We start from the raw sequence: 11,751 nt of genomic DNA, 5'->3' as shown, positions 1-11,751 counted from the left end.
GAGACTGTCCGGAAGAGTTCCGAATTATTTAGCAGACTTTCCTGTTCAGAACAAGGAACTGAATTAGTTTATTGAGTTTTGAATATATATTTGTGTTTAAAAATTTTGCCAGCTTTTGAGAACAAGAAAGTTGAAAAGGTAAGAAAAGTGAAAAGGTCTATTTTAGAGCTAACATTGTTACATGATTGATTTAAAAACAAATAGTAGTAGCAGTAGAGCCTAGAGGATACACATAACTTTTTTTGAAAGAAAGAATTATCTGCTAATTGCTCACAGCAGTGTCTGATAACATAGACACTCGCTTCTATTATACATGGGTAGTCGACTGTTCCCTTAAAAGAAACAAGAGCACTCAAAACTGCATTTAGGTGCATCAAACGACATTTTAAAATATAACTGTGTTTACACCGCAAATCTGCTATAAGTAGTACAGGCAAAACAACGACAATTAATGGAAGTTTTTAACGACCTTGACTGGCTATATGGCCCTTGCACAGTCGGCAAACACACAAAACAATGCGTTTAGGAAAGTTTTTAACTTTTAAGGTAACACAATAGGTATAGGCGAATCCTGGGGAGAGGCCCTGTGCCTGTGGGTCAAATTTGTAGAATGTTGATTATATAGGGAATCACTGAAGCATGACTGGAGCAAATCCCCTTAGGTCAGTCTGCAGAGGGGAATTTAGAGGGGGCCCGGGCCCCCCCTTTTTGGGAAAAAAATTGGTTGCTTATATAGGGAATCACTGAAGCGTGACTGAACGGGCCCCCTCTTTGGTCAGTCAGTGGGCCCCCTCTTATGAAAATTTCTGGATCCGCCACTGGTCTGTGGGAGTTTCTTGCAGCTGTTGTCTGCTCTTTGGTCAGGTTGGTGACTCTTTGACACATTCCCCATTTCCGTTACTAATTTTCTAAATGAGGAGAGCTTCTCAAACCTATTTCCCAATTTAGTTTATTTTGGCACCAGTTTCTTAAAAGAGCATGGTTGGACCTAGATCATGTAGATAAACAAAATTTAAATGCATTTTTCTTTCTTTCATCATTTTGAATTTTCAGAATATTAAAAACTTAACTAGATTTTGGTATTCATTTTTAGCTCACCGGGCACGAAGGGCCGAGTGAGGTTTTCTCATCACTTGGAGTTCGTCGTCCGGCGTCCGTCGTCCTTCGTTAACTTTTACAAAAATCTTCTCCTCTGAAACTACTGGGCCAAATTATACCAAAAAAATTGTGTTTTGTTACCCAGCCAACGAACCAAGATGGCCGCCATGGCTAAAAATAGAACGTAGGGGTAAAATGCAGTTTTTGGCTTATAACTCAAAAACCAAAGCATTTAGAGCAAATCTGACATGGGGGTTAAATTGTTTATCTGGTCTAGATCTATCTGCCCTGAAATTTTTAGATGAATGAGACAACCCATTGTTGGGTTGCTGCCCCTAAATTGGTAATTTTAAGTGAATTTTACTGTTTTTGGTTATTATCTTGAATATTATTATAGATGGAGATAAACTGTAAACAGCAATAATGATCTTCAAAGTAAGATTTACAAATAAGTCAACATGACCAAAATGGTCAGTTGACCCCTTTAGGAGTTATTGCCCTTTATAGTCAACTTTTAACCTTTTTTCGCAAATCTCCATTATCTTTTACAAAAATCTTCTCCTCTGAAACTACCGGGCCAAATTAATCCAAACTTGGCCACAATCATCATTGATGTATCTAGTTTAAAATTTGTGTTTTGTTACCCGGCCAACCAACCAAGATGGCCGCCATGGCTAAAAATAGAACATAGGGGTAAAATGCAGTTTTTGGCTTATAACTCAAAAACCAAAGCATTTAGAGCAAATCTGACATGGGGGTTAAATTGTTTATCTGGTCTAGATCTATCTGCCCTGAAATTTTAAGATGAATGAGACAACCCATTGTTGGGTTGCTGCCCCTTAATTGGTAATTTTAAGGAAATTTTATTGTTTTTTGGTTATTATCTTGAATATTATTAAAATGGAGATAAACTGTAAACAGCAATAATGTTCAGCAAAGTAAGATTTTCAAATAAGTCAACATGACAAAAATGGTCAGTTGACCCCTTTAGGGGTTATTGCCCCTTATAGTCAATTTTATACCTTTTTTCGCAAATCTCCATGATCTTTTACCAAAATCTTCTCCTCTGAAACTACCGGGCTAAATTAATCCAAACTTGGCCACAATCATCATTGATGTATCTAGTTTAAAAATTGTGTTTTTTTACCTGACCAACCAATCAAGATGGCCGCCACGTCTAAAAATAGAGCATGGAGGTTAAATGCAGTTTTTGGTTATTACTCAAAAACCAAAGCATTTAGAGCAAATCTGACAATGGGTAAAATTGTTTCTCTGGTCAAGATCTATCTGCCCTGAAATATTTAGATGAATCGGACAACTCGTTGTTAGGTTGCTGCCCCTAAATTGGTTATTTTAGGGAAATTTTGCTGTTTTGGGTTATTATCCTGAATATTTTTACAGATAGAGATTTAAAACTGTAAACAGCAATAACGTACAGCAATTTAAGACTCAAAAATAAGTCAAAATGACCAAAATGGTCAATTGACCCCCTAAGTAGTTATTGTCCTTTATAATCAATTTGAACAATTTTCATAAAATTTGTAAATTTTTACTAACATTTTCCACTGAAACTACACGGACAAGTTCATTATAGATAGAGATAATTGTAAGCAGCAAGAATGTTCAGTAAAGTAAGATGTACAAACACATCACAATCACCTAAACACAATTTTGTCATGAACTGTCTGCTTCCTTTGTTTAATTCACATATATCAAGGTGAGCGACACAGGCTCTTTAGAGCCTCTAGTTTTCCGTTCCTGCTTAAGGTGTCAAAATAAATAAATGTTTTTATGTACAAAACAATATACATGTTCAAGAAAATAAAATCCGCTGCAAATTCTACTGAGACAATGTGCCGTCCCCTTTATTATGGAGCTGCATATATATGGTGTATGCATAGACTTTTTATGTGTCCCACTCAAAATGTTGTTTTTTTGGCTCTCCCCTTCTTTTTTCAAAATCCTTGGTTTGCATCTTCTTATTATATGTAGTAATATTTTTTATTTTAGAGTGTAAGGAAATATTAGAGTTATCCTTCTTTATATGGAACTTTATGTTTATGTATGTGTTCTGATATTTTTAGCTCACCTGGCCCAAAGGGCCAAGTGAGCTTTTCTCATCACTTGGCGTCCGGCGTCCGTCGTCGTCCGTCGTCGTCGTCCGTCGTCGTCCGGCGTTAACTTTTACAAAAATCTTCTCCTCTGAAACTACTAGGCCAAATTTAACCAAACTTGGCCACAATCATCATTGGGGTATCTAGTTTAAAAATCCGGTGACCCCGCCAACTAACCAAGATGGCCGCCATGGCTATAAATAGAACATAGGGGTAAAATGCAGTTTTTGGCTTATAACTCAAAAACCAAAGCATTTAGGGCAAATCTGACATGGGGTAATATTGTTAATCAGGTTAAGATCTATCTGCCCTGAAATTTTCAGATGAATCTGACATTCCGTTGTTAGGTTGCTGCCCCTGAATTGGTAATTTTAAGGAAATTTTGTTGTTTTTGGTTATTATCTTGAATATTATTTTAGATAGAGATAAACTGTAAAAAGCAATAATGTTCAGCAAAGTAAGATCTACAAAAAAGTCAACATGACCAAAATGATCAGTTGACCACTTTAGGAGTTATTGCCCTTTATAGTAAATTTTTAACCATTTTTCGTAAATCTTAGTAATCTTTTAGAAAAATCTTCTCCCCTGAAACTGCTGGGCCAAATTATTTGAAACTTGGCCACAATTATCATTGGGGTATTTAGTTTAAAAATTGTGTCCAGTGTCCTGGCCATCAAACCAAGATGGCCGCCACGGCTAAAAATAGAACATAGGGGTAAAATGCAGTTTTTGGCTTATAACTCAAAAACCAAATAATTTAGAGAAAATCTGACATGAAGTAAAATTGTTAATCAGGTCAAGATCTATCTGCCCTGAAATTTTCAGATGAATTGGACAACCTGTTTTTGGGTTGCGGCCCCTGAATTGGTAATTTTAAGGAAATTTTGCTGTTTTTGGTTATTATATTGAATATTATTATAGATATAGGTAAACTGTAAACAGCAATAATGTTCAGCAAAGTAAGATCTACAAATAAGTCAACATGAACGAAATGGTCAATTGACCCCTGTAGGAGTTATTGACCTTTGTAGTCAATTTTCAATCTGCTTCCTTTGTTTAATATTCACATAGACCAAGGTGAGCGACACAGGCTCTTTAGAGCCTCTAGTTTCCCTTATTACACATGTGTAAAAGAATGAATGAAAGTAGTTTTATTGTATATTTGTGTTTGTTATGATTTATATGCTTGTCTTACAGCTGTATGATTAAGTTAATATTTGATTTGAATCAAATTTGAAATTGAATTTGAATCTGAATCTGAATTTGAATTTGAATTTGAATTTGAATTTGAATTTTTAAATTTGAATTTGAATTTTTAAATTTGAATTTGAATTGGAATTTGAATTACCTGAGAATTTACAAAATAATGTTTAGATTTAATATTTTTTACCCCATAACTGTATATCAACATCACAAGATCTACAAATAAACTGACATAGTCATTACGGTTTGGAGACTCCTATAAGATAGGTATTGCTTTTGTAAGACAAATTTTAATCATTTGTTTGGTTTTGTATAGACCTGGTTTCTTAGGGTACCAGTGTCATCATTTGTAACATACATTTCTTAAATGTTCCATTGATAAATGTAGAAATAACTGAGCAACAAGGTTCTAACTCTCTCATTCAAAGTTGACCTGAGATGGTTTGTTTGCTAATTTTTAGAGTTCCCTTTGGTCATGTTTGACTTGAAATAACTATACATTCTTAAGGTTTATAATTTTAGTTAAATGCATGCCTGATGCAGGTATTCCATCAAACCCTTTAACCACAACAAATAAGTAAAAGGGTTGTTCCTATTTCCCATTGTTTTATAAAAAAAAATGATTTGCCTGTTTTCTTTCACCTATACATTTAAGTGATTTTATAGCAATGGTCAAATCAATAAAATCTACTCTTTTTCGTCTTTTTAACATTTTAAAATCTGTTGTTTAGAATTATGGAACTTAAGAAGCATAAATACAACAGACATGCTTAAACATACACAAATGGATCAGTTATTTAGTCACATACATTGTACATATAAGATATAGGGTTGAATGAGTTGCCATAACTTTTGGGTAAACTCAAATTCAAAGTTAAAAAATATTGATGAACACAGATCTTGTTTGAATTTTGGTTGTGTCACCTTTGTCTTTCTATTTTCCCCTATTGTCTGTTTTATGTTATTTCCTTTACAATTGGAAAAATTGCCTCTACCAAGTTTTATGAAACTTATATACATAAAACTTATTACCACAAAACTCAGATTAAATACAAATTTTGGAAGCATCACTTTTACCATTCGTGAGTTATGTCCCTTTTTAATGTTACAAATGTATATGCAAGCAGGGGTATAATATGTGTCCCATGGACACACTCCCCTAGTATTTATTTTGATAAAGTAGGAAATGCAACTCCAATAAAAAGCTCACAACATGCCAAATAGTTTTGTCTGATTCTATATCACTTTTATCATAACCAGATAGAAAATGAAAGAATTTGACTCAAGTATCTAGTAAACTTGATATGTAAATAATTTTGTTTAGTATGGAAATTAGGTCATGATAAGTAGTACATCAACTATATTTAGCACGTTTTTGAAGTAGAAGATAAGTTTATAAGCTGAAATATGTAAATTTACATTTTTTAAACATAAGATTTAGTTTCCTTTAAAATTGACACAAAATCTAGATAAAAAGCAAATTTGTATATAGATATTTTAACTTCCTTCATTAACGCTATAACTACTTTTGGGAAGTAATTAACAAAGAGGAAGTTTATATATATACAAAGGTCAGTGTGTTTAAAATTCTTTACAATTTAAATCATATTCTTTTAAATATTAAATATATTTTGAAAAAATATTACGGAGCATGCATGTGGAAAGTTTACAAATGTACTATATAAAGAAGGAACATAATAACTTCTTAGCAGCTGATTTTTAAAAGAGGGACGAAAGATACCAAAGGATCAGTCAAACTCATAAATCTAAAACAAACTGACAATGCCGAGGACAATGCCATGGCTAAAAATGAAAAAGACAAACAGAAAAACAATAGTACACATGACACAACATAGAAAACTAAAGAATAAACAACACAAACCCCACCAAAAACTAGGGGTGATCTGCATTTAAACAGGCTTGTAATTAAACTACTACATGTAGTTCCCTTTATATTGAATTCATCAACTGTTAAAGACTAGTGGAATTATACATATGATTTTCTGCTTTCAAATAGGAAAAACTAGTCAATAATAAAAAGAAATCATTTTGGTTTATTTTTTGCTATATTTAGACCTCTCTAAAAAGTCTGTCTGTCTGTCTGTCTGTCTGTCTGTCTGTCTGTCTGTCTGTCTGTCTGTCTGTCTGTCTGTCTGTCTGTCTGTCTGTCTGTCTGTCTGTCTGTCTGTCTGTCTGTCTGTCTGTCTGTCTGTCTGTCTGTCTGTCTGTCTGTCTGTCTGTCTGTCTGTCTGTCTGTCTGTCTGTCTGTCTGTCTGTCTGTCTGTCTGTCTGTCTGTCTGTCTGTCTGTCTGTCTGTCTGTCTGTCTGTCTGTCTGTCTGTCTGTCTGTCACTTATGCTCCAGTGTATTCATTTTTCAACAATCAGTGAAATGCAGTGATGCAGGTCCAGACCAGTTATTGGTCTTGTTTATAACACAAGTTACATAAGTTTTATATTGATGTGGTTTGGTTTATGCCTTAAAAAAAAATATGTGTCTGTTTACGGTACCAAAAAAAAGTTGAAAAGTACAGATTATGTTCAGTTTTCCATCTTTATTTCTGTTATGGAAGCATCGTGTGCAGGCAAGAAACAACAAAATAATTTAACAGAAGCTTTATTATTACTATTGACATGATCCCACCAATTATAAAGTTTTTTCTTGTGTGCGCACATACTTTTTCAATCTAAAATATATGCATAAAATTTGTTGAAAAACAAGGAAAATCATGAAATTTACAAAATATGCAAAATAATTGATGATTTGTTGCCATGGAAACTTGTTCAATGTCAAATTTGTTATGTTTCTATGAGTACCTTGTACTGTAGTACCGTTTTCAGTTATTTAAGAATACATATGATAACTTTTAAATTTGCAGTAATTTTTGGGCCAAATAAGGTCCTTATAGCCTCTACTCCTGTTCAACATAAAGTATAAAATAAATATTATAAAGTGTACATATATTTTATTTCCTTTTTCAGACGATAAAGCTTGATCATCTGATGAAACTGAGACAATGGACTCTGTGATAAAAACACCCTGACACATTTAAAATAAGGAAGTAAGTAAAATTATATCTTTATGTGTAGGCGTATTCATGCTTATATTAAGAATAATAAGATACATGCTATTGCGTAACATTTTTTAGGTGATTTCCTTGTTTTTTTGCAATGTAAATGCTTAGAAAAATATCTATTGCCTGTTATAAAGTTGAATGTGAAACAATGCAATGACATAAACAAAAATAGTATGAAAACAATTTAGTTTCAGGCAAAAAAATATGTATTGACATTGATATTTTATCTTAAATATCTTGTCTATAAATAAAAATATTAAAAAATAGGACATATCCAAATAATAATAAAGCAGATGATATCCCACATACAGAGTCGACTTGATGATAATAGCAATCAGCAAGATAATATGTACCAACAGAGACATTTATACATGTATGTCTCTGATACCAATAAGTCAACATAACTCAAATTGTCATCAACTCCTTTTGGGAACTTTTGGCTATTATCTTTTAAGATCTAAAATAGATAAAGACAATCGATAAACAGCAAATAAAGATCAGCTAGATAAAATCTGAAAATAGGTGAACATTAACTGAATATTGGACCAACATTGTTTAAGCCTAAAATGACAATTTTTTAACAATTTTAGCAATCTTCCATTTATCTAGAAAAAAATTTACATTCCTCTTAATAGCAAATATTATCAGCAAGAAAAAATCTAACCAAATTTCAATTTCAATTGATGGAATTTGTCCATTGACTTCATGTTGCGGTCATTGTCTTTCAATGACTTGACAATTTTGTTGACATATTCTCAGATTGCACCAATCTTACTTAGTGTGTGAAAAATTAATGCTACTGTTTGCTAATTATTTCAATGTTACATATTTCCACCAGGATCCAGAGATTTAAGGTTTTGTTTTCAGCCTGAGAATGAATTAAAAAATTACCATGATTTTGATATAATGCTTTAATTTTCCTTCTTGATTTTAAGATTGCAAAGTTTTCACATATTAATTTCATTTATATTGAAGGGACAAAAGAGTTTTTAACTATTAATTGCAATGATTTTTATCTGGGTTAATATTTAATTATTATACACTCCTTTGGCTTTAATGTCTAAAACTGTGTCTATCATAATGGCTGTTTGTCTTTTAATATACATACATTTAAACTGATTTAATTGACATTCCTCATCTCATATTTCATTTATAAATAAACAAAAACAAGAAAATGATAGGTATGGATGAACTTACAAAAAACAATCTTAAATGAAAACACCAGGATATGAAGATTTAACTTTTGTTAGTTTTGTAGAACTTTAAATTTGTCTTTATTATATCTTATAAAGCTACAAGGATTGTAAGTTATAGCTTTGTGTGGCCATTTTCTGCTGCATTCTGAGATTTTTACGCTTTAATTGATGATGGACTTAGTTCTAAATGAAGCTATATTTAAAAAAAAAATTAAAGAGATTGTTTCATATAATTGTTTTATATTGGCTAGTAATTTGTTTAACCAAGGAGGTTGTATCATATAACCTCCTTGGTTTAACCTATCCTTTGCTTAAAATTTTGTAGCTATATTGCTGATAAAAATTAAGATGTTACATTGACAAATCTCAAACACATTGTTAAAAATTTAGAAACTGCTGGGCCATTAAAATGTAAACCATGCTCTTTATTTGATAGTTCCTTTAGGGAATGTATTTTGACTGTTGTATCCAGAGATTTGATCAATCAACACATATCTGCTGTTGCTTAGATTATAGGACACAGGGGCCAAAAATAACGCATGAATTACCTTATCAATGGAAATATTAAAACCCCTTAGTACCGGTAACTATAAGCTGGACCAAACCTTTGTACTCTTTTGGTAGATTCAATGAGATATGCTAGTAACAAATGCCTATAACACAGTAGAATTTTGCCATGAGTTAACAAGCTGCCCAATTATCTTTGAATCAGTAAAAGATGAGGAGGAGGTATATTAAAGTTCCAACTGACCCTACAATAGAATTGATCTACAAAAAAATTACAGAATACTTTGAAATTAATATGGATGTAAAGGAAATTAAAAACAGTATTTTGATATCAATTTCAAATTTCAATTTACTTACATTCCTTCCTAGAATTAAGTGTTATTACAGATGCTTTTCTCTCAACTGTGAACTTAGATAAATATTTTTGATATTGTAATAAGATCAGTATTTTACAGGATGACTTGTATTTAAACTTTTTCAATAGTCAGCTGTTCATCTCATCCATGTGACTTTATGGGACTTAAGATTTAAAATTTTCCTGGGAGTTTCCCTACTTTTCTTATCAAAATTATTTCCCTTAGACTTGTCATGTACATCTTCATTTAGCATTTGTGCTGCTTGAAGGAAGGTATTATGCAGGTTAGACTATTTTTTATACCAATGTCTGAATGTTATTTTTATTTAATTATTACTTTTTTTATTTGTATAGTTTTGTTCATCAGTAAATGTTAGTTATTAAAACTCTTTGAAACTTTTATTAATGTTAATAACTGTTTAAGCACAAAATGTTTTTTTACGGATTGAAGAATTTGTAGGTCAAGTTTCAGGTGATTATTATCAGCAATCTTGTAGGTATATATATTGAAAACCGTGAAGGGGAGCAAATACTTTTTTAAACTGTTCCATTGTTAATTGCTGGGGAAGCTGCAAATCTTTTGTTGAATGAGCCATAAACATGAAACTTACTTTTACAAAGTATTACATAGCAGAGGGGGAATAAAGTATTATCCTTGTCTGTCATAATATTTGGTTGAGGCAAACAAAAAATAGAGAACTGAAACCAATTTTGAGATGTACATGTATGGATGTATATGGACCTATCGACAGACAAGGATAATACATTATTCCCCCTCTGCTATGTATTACTTTGTAACGGGGGAATAAAGTATTATCCTTGTCTGTCGATAGGTCCATATAAATCCATACATCCCAAAAATGGTTCCAATATTTTTAGTTTGCCTCAACCAAATGTAAGGAAACTTATGTATACACTATGCTTATTACCACAAAACACACACAGATCAAGTTTGAATTTTGGTGGTATGTATCACTTTTATCATTCAAGAGTTATGCCTCTTTACGAATGAAAAAATGCTGATTTTTTTGTTTTCATTCTCTAACTTTATGATTGCCTCAACCAAAGGTTATAAAACTTCTGCACAAGGATTATAACAACAACACTCAGAACAAGTACAAATTTAGGTAGCTACACTTTTACCATGCTAGAGTTATGTCCCTTTATAACGCTGTATGCAAGCAGGGGCATTATCTGTGTCTCGTGGACATATATTCCTCATTTATTTTTCTTATTTTTCTATAAGAATTATAGTTGATAATAATAAAGGTCATACTTTTTCATAGTATAATAATAACAGAATGAGATCATTATTAATGGGGTTGATATTATTAAAATCAGTAGAAGCATTAAGGTATTTATATTTTGGGTTTAGAGTATATACTGAATATGTGTGTTAGTTTCATGCATATGAAAAAGAATTTAAAATATTCATAAAATTAAACTAAAAAAGTTGGCAACAATCTTAAATTAGACTGGAACACACCTGCGACATCACAGGTCCATGATTGAACTGAAGTAACTAACTACTTGGTATCTTTGGCCTGGATTTTTAATAGTCATATTGCCCTCTGATAATGACATGCTGATTATAAGGTGCCCAGATTTTCCTGATTTTCTAGCTACAATCAGAAACTACATGTTTACTGCATTGTACAGAATGACAATTGAGAAAAACAATAGTCTGATTTATGTACAATTCAAGAAAACTTATCCATAAAAATAAGGAATAGATGTAAATTAATGATATTTCTATATACATGTACTGTAAACCAACTTAATTTTGCGAGGAATTTATTTTTGTGACTTTTGCTAATAGAAATATAACGTGAATATAAATTGTTGCGTATGTGTAAAACTTGGATCATTTCTTATTTAACTTCATCAAATAAGTCCAAAAATTGCGAAATTAAAAAGCTGCGAAGTGGTCTACAAAGGGTAAAACGTGAAATAAAGTATCCGCGAAAATAAGTTAGTTTACAGTATTATACAGGGGTGAGGATGTTAGATAGAGTATAGATTTTTATCTCTAAAATTATCTGATGGAGAAATAAAAAGTGGTAAATGTTATTTTTTATCAAAGACTATATGACCTCAGATGCATTAAACCTTTTTTTAAAGTGTTTATATACAGGTTTAAGTGTTAAGTAAGTAATTATAAGTACCTTTGACATGTTTAAGTATATTATGTACATGTAACAGT

General features: G+C 31.8%; 1 protein-coding gene across 3 annotated transcripts in view; it reads left to right on the top strand.

The window, feature by feature from the left end:
- The first annotated feature begins 4 nt into the window (after positions 1-4).
- Positions 5-11,751, top strand: part of LOC134711858 (phosphatidylinositol 3,4,5-trisphosphate 5-phosphatase 2-like) — a 70,901-nt gene continuing 59,154 nt past the window's right edge. The window contains exons 1-2 of one of the 3 annotated variants that reach the window (XM_063572799.1): positions 5-138; positions 7,396-7,475. The gene's annotated coding sequence lies outside the window, so the exon portion shown is untranslated. Of the gene's footprint in view, positions 139-5,888; positions 5,987-7,395; positions 7,476-9,761; positions 9,833-11,751 lie in introns of those variants that run through there. The other 2 variants (XM_063572800.1, XM_063572801.1) reach the window with 2 other exon arrangements.

Source organism: Mytilus trossulus, chromosome 3 (genome assembly GCF_036588685.1).
Source record: "Mytilus trossulus isolate FHL-02 chromosome 3, PNRI_Mtr1.1.1.hap1, whole genome shotgun sequence".
Lineage (NCBI taxonomy): Eukaryota > Metazoa > Mollusca > Bivalvia > Mytilida > Mytilidae > Mytilus > Mytilus trossulus.
This window is presented reverse-complemented; position numbering and strand designations above follow the sequence as displayed.